Source organism: Babylonia areolata, chromosome 21, assembly GCF_041734735.1.
Source record: "Babylonia areolata isolate BAREFJ2019XMU chromosome 21, ASM4173473v1, whole genome shotgun sequence".
Taxonomy (NCBI): domain Eukaryota; kingdom Metazoa; phylum Mollusca; class Gastropoda; order Neogastropoda; family Buccinidae; genus Babylonia; species Babylonia areolata.
The window spans coordinates 19,212,674-19,226,559 of record NC_134896.1 but is presented as its reverse complement, the minus strand read 5'-3'; the positions used below and the strand labels follow the sequence as shown (position 1 = coordinate 19,226,559).

The 13,886-nt window shown below is 44.3% G+C and overlaps 1 non-coding gene across 1 annotated transcript; it reads left to right on the top strand.

The window, feature by feature from the left end:
• The first annotated feature begins 2,462 nt into the window (after positions 1–2,462).
• Positions 2,463–2,581, top strand: LOC143296788 (5S ribosomal RNA). The gene has a single exon (XR_013057201.1). It is a non-coding gene; the product is annotated as a 5S ribosomal RNA (ribosomal RNA).
• The last annotated feature ends 11,305 nt before the right edge of the window (positions 2,582–13,886 follow it).

Sequence of the window (13,886 nt, the reverse complement as noted above, 5' to 3'; positions counted from 1 at the left end):
CAGGAGACGGCGAGGAATCCATTACGCGATATACTCGAATAAACCATTTCTTATTTCATCAGTTTAGCCATCCATGCATCGGTCCTTTCTAGCAATCATTTCAAACGGTGTGTGTGTGTGTGTGTGTGTGTGTGTTAAACGGTTGATAGATTAAATGATTGTTTTCAGAGAATCGAGTGCGTCAGGACAGAAATGGCGTCCCTGATGTATACAGACAAGAATAGCAGTCGGGAATTTCAGTCGTCTTCGGTATTGCTGTCAACTGGTGACATCATTGTTGATGACGCATTTCCTAATATGCGTCACGGCTTTAACACGCGCACCCTGGCTGTGGGCACGAAAGCTGTAAGTGTGAAACAGATCGAGAGGTGTGTGTGTGTGTGTGTGTGTGTTAAAACAGAGGCAGATGCCAGTGACAGTTTGACAGTTCAGCCGCTGAAGACATTTCATGTGAAACAGACAGAGGCCACAACTGCGAGGTTTTGATTTCGACCTTGTGATAACGCGAGTATCAACGGGTCCAGAAATTTCACTCCCCCACTCCACTCAAATAAACCTTGAGTAGTGGTATGGATGTTAGCCATTCGACGATAAAACCGAGGTCCTACGTGCAGCATGCATGTAGTGCACGTAGGATAACCCATGGATTGTGGATGGCAAAATTCTTTTGATAAATTCTCTTCATAGTAAAACTTGCAGGAAGGTAAAAAGAAAGAAAAAGTCGGATGGCGATGCGCTTTTCCCGAAGAGAGCAGCCTTAATTTCACAGAAAAATCTGTTATGACAAAAAGTAATAAATAGCCTACTATTTAATGCAATACAAATACAATGCAATACAATGCAGTACGATACGATACAATACAATACAATACGATTCATTACAAGACAATACGATTCAATACAATACAGTACGATACAATACAATACAAAATTAGGACGACTACTGCTATTCATACTACACCTACGTGGCCAACTACTGGGCTACAACACAACAACAACAATAAATACTGCTACTATAACGACTACAACTACCACTACCACGACTGCCACTGCCACATGTCGTGGTGTCTTTATTTGTTCTGTACTTTCAGCAGTGCTTGAAGTCAGTTTCAGATCGTTCATGACCCACTCAATTCCGTTATATTGCTGCACGTGCAGTGGCCTCCTTTCGTTGTGAGGGAAGAGGACGAAACTGGGACACCTGTGTTCAAGGGAATGTGCATGGATCTCCTCAACGAATTAGCGCGAGAACTGAATTTCACGTAAGTGTTTTTACTCACCTTTGTGGGTTTTTTTCTTTTTTGTTTTGTTTTGTGGTTCAAGCACACATTCAACAAACACATATATACCTAGCATCGATTCGCGCGCACACACACACAGACACACACACACACACACAGACAAGCATGTGACGTGTATGATCGTTTTATCTATTTATCCCGCCATTTTGGCAGCCATACTCCGTTTTCGGGGGTGTGCATGCAGGTAATGTTCTTGTTTCCATAACCCACCGAACGCTGACATGGATTACAGGATTTCTAACGTATTTGTTATTCAGCGTGCGTATACACACGAAGGGGGTTCTGGAACTAGCAGGTTTGCACACACACACACACACACACACACACACACACACACACACACACACATATATATATGTATATTGACCTGGGAGATCGGAAAAATATCCACTCTTAATTAACTCTCTCCATACGAACGTCGAAAGAGACGACGTTAACAGCGTTTCACCCCAATTACAACCATCAAAATATTACAAGCGGAAGGCTGTTACACTGAAGAGGTGAATGTTGACAAAGAATACCACAATTTTGACGACGGAAGCTAAAGGCTGGGTCATAGAGACACCCACTGGACATCCGAGGGGTCTGTGTAGAGGAGAAGATTGGACTGGCCGTACTGAGTGAGTTAACCCATCAGATTCGACGGGGATCGAACTCAGGAAACTCATGAGAATCCAGCGCTCTATTTGTTCACCGCACCAACAGCTTGTCTTTGAATAAAATAAGCCAAATTTCCTGGAATAACCATGTATGATGAGCGGCCCAAATCTACATTACCACCAGTTCCCCCCACCCCCACCAAACCCCTCTCCAATTCACATCTCTCGTCTAAAAAAAAAATATATATATATATAAAGGAGAAAAGAGCGAGATAGCCGGTAATAGTAAAGGTAAACAGGACAAAGCGTCAGTGGTATTCAAGCCTTTGGTTTTTGCTGGGTTTAACCCTTTGGCTGGTGTTAACGAGAATGCTTGTCAGTGAAGGGCCGTTTCTGAACAGCTGAAATATAGGTTACACGCCATGGTGTCAGTCACTCCTCTTTATTTTGGGCTCCTTTATTGAGGGTTAAGTTATGTTTGTTCAGCAAAATCAATTACATCACTTAAAATCGTATACGAATTAGTTCTTACACTTCAGATTAATGCCACACTGATTGATTTGCCAACGGCCATACCACGTTGAAAACACCGGTTCTCGTCCGATCACCGAAGTTAAGCAACGTCGGGCCCGGTTAGTACTTGGATGGGTGACCGCCTGGGAACACCGGGTGCTGTTGGCATTCCTTTTACTCAAGGCCTGACTAAGCGCGTTGGGTTACGCTGCTGGTCAGGCATCTGCCTGGCAGATGGGTTGTAGCGTATATGGATTTGTCCGAACGCAGTGACGCCTCCTTGAGCTACTGATACTGATACTGATTGATTCCATCGAGGTTCAGCAGTCATTTGTGTGAAAAAAAACCATGTCAAAGCCATCTGCCCACACCCGAACAAACGGTCTACTTGATAAGGGACACGTGACATTGCCTGTCTTTTTCTTCTTCTTCTTTTTTTTCTTTTTTTCCCCCCTTAATCTTCCCCACGTCCGTTGAATGGCTGAAAGAGCACACAACCAGATCATCACGGCGGCGATTTCTTCGCCTGTATTGTGACCCAAGTGTCTGCTTGGTCCGTGGGGACTACTGGAAGGTCATCTCTCCCGTTGTCAGTTACGTCAGCTCGCCCACGGTTTTGCTGTCGTTAACGTCATTTTTACCATGTTTGTTGCCGCGGGAAACAATGGTTGATTATCTAAAATATGTGTTAAAACCAGGAAATGATAAACTAGGCGTTACTGTCTTTTTACATGTTTCTAGCTCTGGAACCAACGGTTAATTATCAAAGAAGATGTGTGTTAAAAAAACAGTAAATGGTAGAATAGACTTTACTGTCTTTTAACATGTTTCTAGCCCCGGAAATAACGATTGATTGTGTACGAGTGTGTGTGAGTGTTTCTTTCCGTGTCTGTGACCTGTCTATGGACCACTCCCACATATCTCTCTCCCACTCCCTTTTCCCCCCTCTCTCTCTCTTTCTCCCTCTCTGTCATGCGAGCGCGTGGGTCCCCAGGGTCGTGCACCATAAACAGAGATTTGGGTCGTGCCTCTAGAGTAACAATCAATTTCGATTGCACGAGTTTGAGCATTAAACCGTAATGGGCTGGTTCCAAGAAGCAGTGATAAGTATATAGAGTGCGCGCGCGCGCGTATGTGTGTGTGTGTGTGTGTGTGTGTGTGTGACCTAAACTAAGGAATAAAAGACAACCTGTCAGCTCACAAAATTCGTTCATTCAGAACTGGCATAATAAGTATACCTTGTCCAGGAAATCATAAAAATCGTATCATACCTTTGACGTACCGGAAAAAAATGTTTATGATATGATGTTGCTCTTCAAGTAAAACTCCACGTTCCTCTGAAAAATAGCCCCGTGCTTAACAGAAATCAATTCTGCAAACACTTCCTCGTAGATTGATGTGTCTATCATTATTAGACTAAGGGTGATTTGGCGCGCGCACTGATTTGGTCGGTTCGCGTCCGGGCCTTTGTTGTTGCCAGCAGTTCATGGGGATTGTTTGTTGTGCCAGTCTGAACTGCACGCGTTTCAGCTTGTTGCGTAAGTCTCTCGGGTTTCCCGTGTGAGCGATGGTGTTAGTTTGTTGACGAAGCCATTGTCGATTGGCAGACAGATCATTCATAACAGGGCCCTTTGTGATTGTTGAATAAGTCATGATATATATCATGATATCTATGAGAGACAGATGATTGACTGATTTCCTGGCTGACCGACTGATTGATGCATGATGATTTTTTTGTATGCTGTTCATTTGTTTGTGTGTTCATTTATCAATAATTGAAATATTTCGTTGAATCATTTACATGCCATTAATTGTATCGCTGCTTTTGTATCTCGTTCTTTGGCATATATTCGAGTGGTTAAAGCTTTGGACCATCAATCTGAGAGTCTCGGTTCGAATCTCGGTAACGGCGCCTGGTGGGTAAAGGGTGGAGATTTTTCCGATCTCCCAGGTCAACAGATGTGCAGACCTACTAGTGGCTGAACCCCCTTCATATACGAACGCAGAAGATCAAATACGCACGTTAAAGAATCTGTAATCCATGTCAGCGTTTAGTGGGTTATGGAAACAAGAACATACCCAGCATGCACACCCCCGAAAACGGAGTATGGCTGCCTACATGTCTGTCTGAGTGTGTATGTCAGCGTGCCTGAAATCTAAATGAATGACAAGAAACGAATGATGAGCGCCCTATGGCAGCCGTCAGTCGGCTCTACCCAGGTAGGCAGCTTGTGTGCAAATGACCCCGTGTTTGTAAAGCTCTTGGAGCTTGGTCTCCGACCGAGGATAGGCACTGTATAAGTATCCATATCAAATCGAATCAAATATTCAAAAAATAAAATTTTAATCTGTATATTTATTTATTTATTTTGCTTGCCCGTTTTTACCGCCTTCAAATTAGTTCAGTTGAATATCTTACCACTCAAACACAAGCTTCGCTGTTTATTTATAAGATATAGGCCTATCTTGTTTTCAAGAAATAGCAAATCTTTGCAACTTCAAACATGAACATCGTTGAACCATTGCGATACACTCGTGAAAACTGGAAATTTAGGTTGCTTTACTTCACATGGAAAAACAAAAACAAAAAACACACTCTAACATTTCAGTACTCAGTACCTGCACTTTACAGAAATCAATTCCGCGAACTCGTGAAGAAAGCGACCCGCCATATTGTTGAGTCCACGGTAATGACTTCGTCGGTAATTTAACAACTTGATTTAATGTGCTGCCAGCTCGCGCATACCACTGCTTGTGTTGATTTATTTTTAGTACCCTACCCTACCATATTTGTCAAAAATGTAGAAGTTTACGGGGATCAAGTGGCTTATCACGTCTATGTCTCACATGTCTTTAATGAAAACATATTGAAAGAATGTGATTATCGTGCAATGTATATGATTTTTTTTTTACACCAGAAATTAATTTTCTCGTATTGGAAATAGTAAGGTATTCTGTATTTTTGTGCATTGTGCTGTTGTTTGCTGCGCAATAGGTACATGGTTTAGTTCCGTTCCCCTGATTCTTTCGTGTTTAATCTTCTTTTTTTCTTTTCTTTTCTTTCTTTTTTTTGTAAGTCAAGAGACTGATTGGTCAATCGATTGTCTTGATTTGATGGGTCGACTGATTTGTGTATTGAGTGATTTGTTGTCTGCGGAATACTGATTTATCTGTTCACTCACTCATTCAGTCTGTCATTGAGTCTTTCATCATTTCATCATCATCATCATCATCATCATCATCATTTCTTTATTTTGGAGCTGCATTTTTCAGGATGTTCTCGATCTGATTGACGATTGTTGTTGTTGTTTTTATTACCAGATTGTATTGTGTTGTCACAAACGCATTGCCAGTAGTTTGGGTTTATCACCACTGAAGGAGTCCATCGCCAAACACTCATTCAAAAGCAACAAAATAATATTCCAACACGTTACTTCAACACGCTTTAACGTTTCGGGTTGCGCACAGAAAAATGGCACGCTTTTTAAACAACCGTTCACAGTAATCTCTCCCTTCATTCAACAGCCCCGGACTGTACGCAAATCAATTCTGCAAACACCCGAGAAATATACTAAACAGACTGATGAGTCTACGGTAATTAATGTGTCGATAATTTGACGCGTTTCCTAAGGTACTTTAAGCTGGCGCGCTCCAGTGGTTTGGGGACTGGGTTAGTGATGTAGTGGCCCACGAGCCTTTTGTGTCGTGATTGTAAACATTCGCTCCGGTCAGGTTGCTGATTCCGATGTTTGTCGCGCGATAGTTTCATTGCAAGAATAATTTTTTTGTACTTTTTTTCCTTTCTTTTTCTTTTTTTTCACTTTTATATGGAGGCAATGGGTTGACTGAATGCCTGACTGATGACTGTTTTAGTGCTTGAGTGATTAACTTGCGAATCGACTGATAGATTTTTTGTTTTTGCGTTATTTATTCATTTATTTGCTTATCTACTCTTGGTTGATTGTCCGATTGATCATTTACTGACTGACCAACTTACTTACTGATTGATGTAGGATTTTTTGGGTGTTATTCGTTCACTTATTTATTGATTTGTCCACTCTTGGTTGATTGCCTGACTGTTTATTCGTTGCCTGTTTAACTGACAAATATGCTGACTGACTGATTGATTGTAAATGATTACATGGTCCAAGTCCGCTTTAATGTATTCCGTCATGGTGTTCCGCGCAAGATTTTCATGGTTTTGAACCACATGTTTCTTTCTGTGTGGTGTCTGTGTGTAAGAAGAGGTGAGCGGATCATTTTTTGAGCCAGCACAATGACTGACGACTTGGTTTGTTCGTCAGTTGATTGACATTCATTGGTCGATTGATCAGTAGATTGATCAGTAGATTGTTGTGCGTGTAGTATTTCTTTCTTTTCATTTGTTGTCTGCGCAGTTGTTGTTTTTAATAAATAGTTTTTATCTGTTTATCCATCTGTTCTTTTCTTTTCTTTTCTTTCTTTCTTTCCAGATACGTATTCGTGGAGCCGCCGTATTCAGAAGGATGGGGAACAGAGAATGCATCAGGTCATTGGGGGGGTCTGGTCGGACAACTGCAAAGAGAGGTAGAGTTCCACGTGTTTATTCCGGTTTGGTCTATGTGCATAGGATGATTTAGCTACAGGTCTAAAGCGCGAACTTTTAATTTTCCCAGCAGTGCTTGTATGCAAGACCGTACCTCAAAAGCGCGCTCTGAGATAGCTCAGAATCACTTAATGCTATGTCCCCAAGCGTATACCATGTCGATGAATTTGGAATCTATGCTGATGTGCGGTTAAATAATTGTTGTATTGCATGCTGTGTTACCACTCACTCGCGCGAACCACTGCACGAGAATTGTATGTGAAAAGAGTTGGAGCGAATGGAATACCCCACTCAATTGACCGGCATGCTTTTGGATAATGTAAAGTCTGGTTTTGGCCCACCCCAAGTCGCGCTTTTGGACACTCCAGAGTCCGCCCTTTCGGGGTCACGTTTTAGGACTATTCGGGACATCGGCACTGTCCCCGACCATTTGTTGATCTGTTTCTCTGCGCCCATGGCTCAGCAGAAAATACGAAGTGGCAGTGGTTTGCGAAGTGAAGTTAGAAACCTTTACGGGATCAACGTTACTGTTACTTCCTTATCATTTTTCATTGAACGTGCATGCCCTTATTTTTTATTCCGTTTCAGGGGCTACGTCAATTCTGGGCTTCATCTCTCTCTCTGTCTCTCTCTCTCAATATTTTTCTCTATCTGCCCCTTCAAGTGTAGTATTGATAATTCTCTCTCTCTCTCTCTCTCTCTCTCTCTCTCAAGCAGAAAGTTTTCTTATCTCAGAATCGAAAAAGTTGCAACCCATTTGGATATTTCGGTGGTCTTTCACCACCATCGTCAGCAAAACTGATACAGGAAAGTCTTGGGTTTAACAGGCTGTGAGTGAACTAAGTTCACTGCTGCATTAAAGTTGCATGGCCACAGCTGTCTCACTGGTAAATTGGGAGTTCCAGGTCAGTGTCCTGATTGAGGCTAGGCTTTCTCGTTCGATTTGAGACTTCTGGCCTCAGTCGGGACACTGGCCCTCCCCTCCAATTTACGACAGTCTTTTACTTTTTTTCGTTTTACAGATTGTTTGTCGTTGTTAATAAAGATTTGTTTAAACTTGTTCGTAATTTTCAAGAACTTTATGAACACCAACGAAACTTACAATACAAATTTCACTGTACAGAACTAACGGTGAAGAACGTTCATCGAAGCTAATGGTTTCTTGTCGCTGCAGGAAGTGGACTTGGTGGTGGCGCCACTGTCGTTCTCCTCAGAGAGGACCCTGGTGATGGACGCCACCTATCCATTCGCCGTCAGCCACGTGGCTGTCGTCTTCAAGAAACCAGACCCTGACGCGGAGAAATGGAAAACGTATTTGAGGTTAGCAGGAGCCGTTGCAGATTCCGTTAGGCGTACGACCTGTTCACCAGTGATTAGGGTTCAAGGCCCCGTTTCGGGTTGACTGATGAGTCCTTAGGAAAGGCACTTTACTCCGATGTTCCTCACTCCACTCAGGTGTGAATTGTTACCTGACGTGGGTTCGGGAAGATGAGCACGGCGGAAGGAGAGGGTTGGGCCCCGCCTTCCCATGCCAAGCCCAAGACATAATGGATATGAATTCACTGACCCTTTGGCCGAACAAGGCAATGGGGTCTTTAACCCTAATCTTTAATGTGATGTTGGGCTGAGTTAAGCTGCACTGTATCACACAAAAACTTGTCGGGACTGAAAGAAATATTCTTTTTCTGTATGAGTGACAAAACAAGCCCGGTTTGATAACCACTGTGATAACCAACACAACCCCCTTCCACTCATTGCCCCATAATCCCGTCTCATCTCATCACTTCGCCGTTCTCCCTACCCCCGCCCCTCCCCCTCGTCATCATTCTGTGTCCGGAGTCTACACTCCGCACGTACACCCCCTGTTCCAGACCCTTCAGAGGGGAGGTACTGGTGTGCCTGGGGGCGACGCTGATCGTGGTCACGAGCCTGGTGCACGTGCTGGCCTGGCTTCATCCGAGCCGCTCCAGGACGGACGCGGAGGAGGAGGAAGAGAGGAGGAACGGCAAAGGGCAGTCGGACAAGCAGGCCCAGGTGACCAAGAAGAAAGACGTTCCCTTCCCCGGTCCCTCTCCTGATGACGGTTTCTGGTACCTGTACGGAGCACTGTTTTCGCAAGGTGTGTGAGACTCTCTGTGTGCATGTGTGTGTGTGTGAGTGAGTGAGTGAGTGTGTGTGTGTGTGTGTGTGTGTGTGTGTGTGTGTGTGTGTGTGACTGGTCACTAGCTTGCTTGTTTGGGTGACCTTTTGGTGTCATACACTGCATCAAATCAAGTATGTTCAGTCACACTGGAAGTATAATACAAACTTTCCATTTTGGTGTCAGTTCGCCATGAAGAGATGGGTGTGGGGTATGCTATGTGAATTGGGTTGGGTTATTTTTTCGTTTTGATTTGTGAAGTGGAGAGGTTTGCTGCGTTTGTGTATGCGGATTTTCTCTTTGATTGAGAGGTATTTGTTTCCCGATTGTCGGATGGTTAGCTGGGTGTATGGTTGAATTTTGTACTGATATGGAATGAAGAGGCTTTTTTTTATATCTCAGACTCAGAGACTGATCTTTGCTTTGTTTTTATTTCTTCTTCTTTTTTTTTCAGGATGAGTGGGTGGATGCATGAGGGTTTTGCTCTGCACTGATGTCAATGAAGACTCTGGTGTTGGTAGATTGCTGTTTGTCTCTTAGAGACTGGTTTACTTGCTCTGCTTTTATTTCTTCTTCTTCTCCTTCCTATTCCCCCTCCTCCACATCCTCCTCCTTCTTCTGAAGTCTTTTTCTTCGTCTTGCGCTCGTGTGCGTTTATTTGCAGTGTGGAGCCTATGTACATATGTTTGTGCTTTCATATCTGTGAGCCTGGGTATTAGTTGCATATCTGTTGTGCATCTATTGTTTATCTATTTGCTTATTCATTTATCTGCAGGAGGCATGTTTTTAACATTGTATTCCTTCCTTCCTTCCTTCATTCATTCACTCATCCATTTATCAGTTTATTCGTTTATCTGTTTATTTATTTCTTTATTTAGTTAGTTATATATCTGCAGGCGGAGTGCTGCTGCCCAAGACGGCATCGGGCCGCATGCTGATCGCCTCGTGGTGGCTGTTCTCCATCGTGATCGGGGCCACGTACAGCGGGAACCTGATCGCCTTCCTCACCGTGGTGCTGGAGACCAAGCCCTTCAGCACCATACAGGAGATGCTCGACCAGGATGACTACATCTGGGGCGTGGCCGACAAGACTTCAACCTACAGGCTGATCATGGTCAGTTTGTGTGTGTGTGTGTGTGTGTGTGTGTGTGTGTGTGTGTGTGTGTGTGTGTTGTTTTGTGAGTGGATGGGTGAATGGCTGGGTATGTGTGTGTTTTTTTGGGGGGAGGGAACGGAGTTGAACGTGTGCGTGGTTTTGCATTTGTGTGGTTTTGTGTGTGCGCGTGTTGGTGTGTTTGCTTCTTTGTTGTTTTTGTTTTGCTGGTGTATGTTGTAGTGTGTTATATTGTACTGTAGTGTAGTGTGCAGTCATGCATTGTGCTGTGCTGTTTTTATACTGTAATGAACTACAAACTTTATCCATTGGCCCACCTTTTGTCCGCTAGCTCACGCTTTGTACACCTTTATTCATCAGCTATCCCACCCTTTATCCATCAACTAGCCCACCCTTCATCCATCAACTAGCCCACCCTTTATCCATCAGTTAGCCCACCCTTTACCTACTAGCCCACCCTTTATCCATCAACTAGCCCACCCTTTATCCATCAGCTAGCCCACCCTTTATCCATCAACTAGCCCACCCTTCATCCATCAACTAGCCCACCCTTTATCCATCAGTTAGCCCAGCCTTTACCTACTAGCCCACCCTTTATCAGTCAGCCCACAAGGCATAGAACTTTGCTTGAAGTGGAATTTAGTAAGCTATTGACTGAAGCCTGCCGGCCAAAGTTCATGGCTTGGGTCTTGGTTCAGTGAAGGTTGCTTTGTTTAATGGGGCGGGTCTTTCCATGCTGTAACCGCAAGCCCACCCTGTATCCACCAGCCCGCCCTGTATCTGTAAGCTCTCATTGTATCCACAAGCCCACCCTGTATCCACAAGCCCACCCTGTATCCACTAGCCCACCCTGTATCTGCAAGCCCACCCTGCATCCACTAGCCCACCCTGTATCTGCAAACCCACCCTGTATCCACTAGCCCACCGTGTATCTGCAAGCCCACCCTGTATCCACTAGCCCACCCTGTATCTGCAAGCCCACCCTGTATCCACTAGCCCACCCTCCCTGTATCCACTAGCCCACCCTGTATCCGCTAGCCGACGGCGTACCCCCAAGGCCACCGCTGCCCTGTGCCTGTTGCAGGACTCCAAGAACCCCTTGCTGCAGGCAGTGGGACGGCGGATGATGGAGTTCGCCGCCACGGACCCCGACGTGCTGAACATGGACCTGGAGGTGCAGATGAGCAAGGTGATGGCCGGGGGCTACGCGCACTTCGCCGAGTCCGTGACCACCGAGGCCTACACCCGAGAGTACTGCGACCTGGACCACGTCATCAACTACGACAGCATGACCATCCCTTACTCCGTCAGCTTGCCCAAGGGGTCCAGCTACACCCGTCTCTTCGACGAGTAGTGAGTATATAGTATACATTTACAGGTTTCCTTGGATGGAGGCGCCGTGGCAGAATCGGCCAGGTGTTGGAATTTTGATCCAGCGTTCACCAGTGATCAGGGTTCGAGACCCCGTTTCGGTATGGTGTTGTGTCCTTGGGAAAGGCACTTTTCTCTGGTTTTCCTCACTCTACCCAGGTGTGAATGGGTACCTGACTTCGGTGGGGAAGGGGTACCCGACTTCGGTGTGGGAAGGTTAAAAATTGTCTTCAGGAGAGGATTGGGCCCCGCCCTCCTGTGCCAGCCCCTAGACACAACGATTATGAATTCACTAACTCCGACAGCATAAAAGACTATGGAACTGATTTTTTTCACTTAATGTTAGATTTTTTTTTTTTTTGGGGGGGGGGGGGGGGCTTCCTTCGTTTTTTTAAAAATTTGTTTTTGTTATTGTCGTTTTTACCTTCAGTTCGCATTATCATTATCGTGCCATGTCCTCATTCCCAATCTGAATGACTCAGTTTGAAGCATTAATTCAGTCTTCTATGAGAAGTGAGAGTATTTATTCGTTTCATGTTGGGTGTGGGTTTTTTTTTAAGGGTAGAGGAGTGACTTTTGGTTTTACAGTTTAGTGTGATCATTCCCAGTGAGAAGGGACTTAGTTGTAAGTTATCAGCACATTGTCTTCTCAACGTGGTGAGTGTACTTAACAAATGATTTGTTTTCATCGTCTGCATAACTGTTTATGTTGTATGCAAACATTATTTTTCGGTGTAAAAGACTCAGCTTGAAAAATTAACTCATTGTCTACAGTCCAGGTTAATTAATTACCTACGTTTTGATCATTTTTATGATACTGGAAATGTGAATATGATTTTTTTTTAAATGAAAAGTTTGGCTCTTTGTTTACTTTCCAGCTTTTGCCGTTGTGATGTGGGGAATTAATCAAAATAACAACGACAATAACAACAGCAACAACAACAACGACAAACAACTACCAAAGAGAATAAACTGTTGCTTTATAAAAACACTTGTTATCTTAATGGCTGTTACTTTTTAAAACATGTGTTTACCTTAGTCGTTTTATTTGTCACATGCTGACGGGAATGATCCCAATTTCTTAAAACACTGAGTCGCTGTAGCACACTTCTCAGTGACCTTAGATAAGGCATGCGCAGTTACATGTTTTGTGCCATACCGTTTTCATATTGGCAAGCGAAATTAGGATGGACGAGCAAACTCATATTTAGGTCGCCACATAGACAAATAACATAAAGTACAGCAGCAATAGTAATCCATGTCATATTCATCCAACATATTGTACATTGCAGCCTCATGCGAGTGACGCGCCTTTCCCATGAGATCTTATGAATCCATCACTGAGCTAGGTTCACTTCAGTGATGTGCTCACTCTGTGCTGATCAGAACACACTTTTACGTCAAGGATAATGGATGCGTGTGGAATGTACTATATTGCACACTTTTACTTTTACGTCTTATCACACAAACCTCTTATTTAAGCCTTTTTACGTCTTATCACAGCAACCTCTTTTTCAAGCCTTTTTTAAAATTTAATTTAAAAAATTTTTTTTTTTTACATCTGATCACACAACCCTCTTTTAAAAGGCTGTTTTACGCCCTTTTTATGATTTATCACACAGTAACCTCTTTTTTTATATTGCTTTTTGTGGTTAACCTTACCCTAACATAAGATTGCGTTGAGAGGTCAAACCCAATATGATCTGTTCTGACGCACTCATTGCTTTTGTGCCAGTCAAAATGGACACGCTCTGTCCATTAAGACAAAATAGTTTTCGTTTAGATTAAGGGCCAAGCGCACGTGCTCATCCTTGTTTCAGCGTGATGCGCATCGTGGAGGCGGGGCTGATGACCAAGTGGCAGAGGGACTGGTTCACCGACAGCCTCAAGTGCGCCACGAGCAGCATCAGCGGCTCGCCCAAAATCACCGTGCTGGACGTGCAGTCCGCCCTCTACATCCTGATAATCGGCTTGGTGCTGGCCCTCATCAGCCTGGCTCTGGAGTGCCTCTGCCACCGTCACCCCAAGCTGTGCTTTTGGACCAGGAACGTGGGAAACGCCTGCGTCAGTGGTTGCGAGGAGGAGGAAAGCTCTGGCGTCCCGCCAGGACACGGCACACAGAAACCAGACAGAGGGGGCACACAGGAAAACGAGTTCCTCCGGGTGTGTGTGGTCGACGGCGGCTCAGGGGAGGAGAAGTTTTCGTCAGGGTTTTTTGATTTCAGTTCCGTCCACCAGCGAAACCGTTCAGTGTTCGACACAG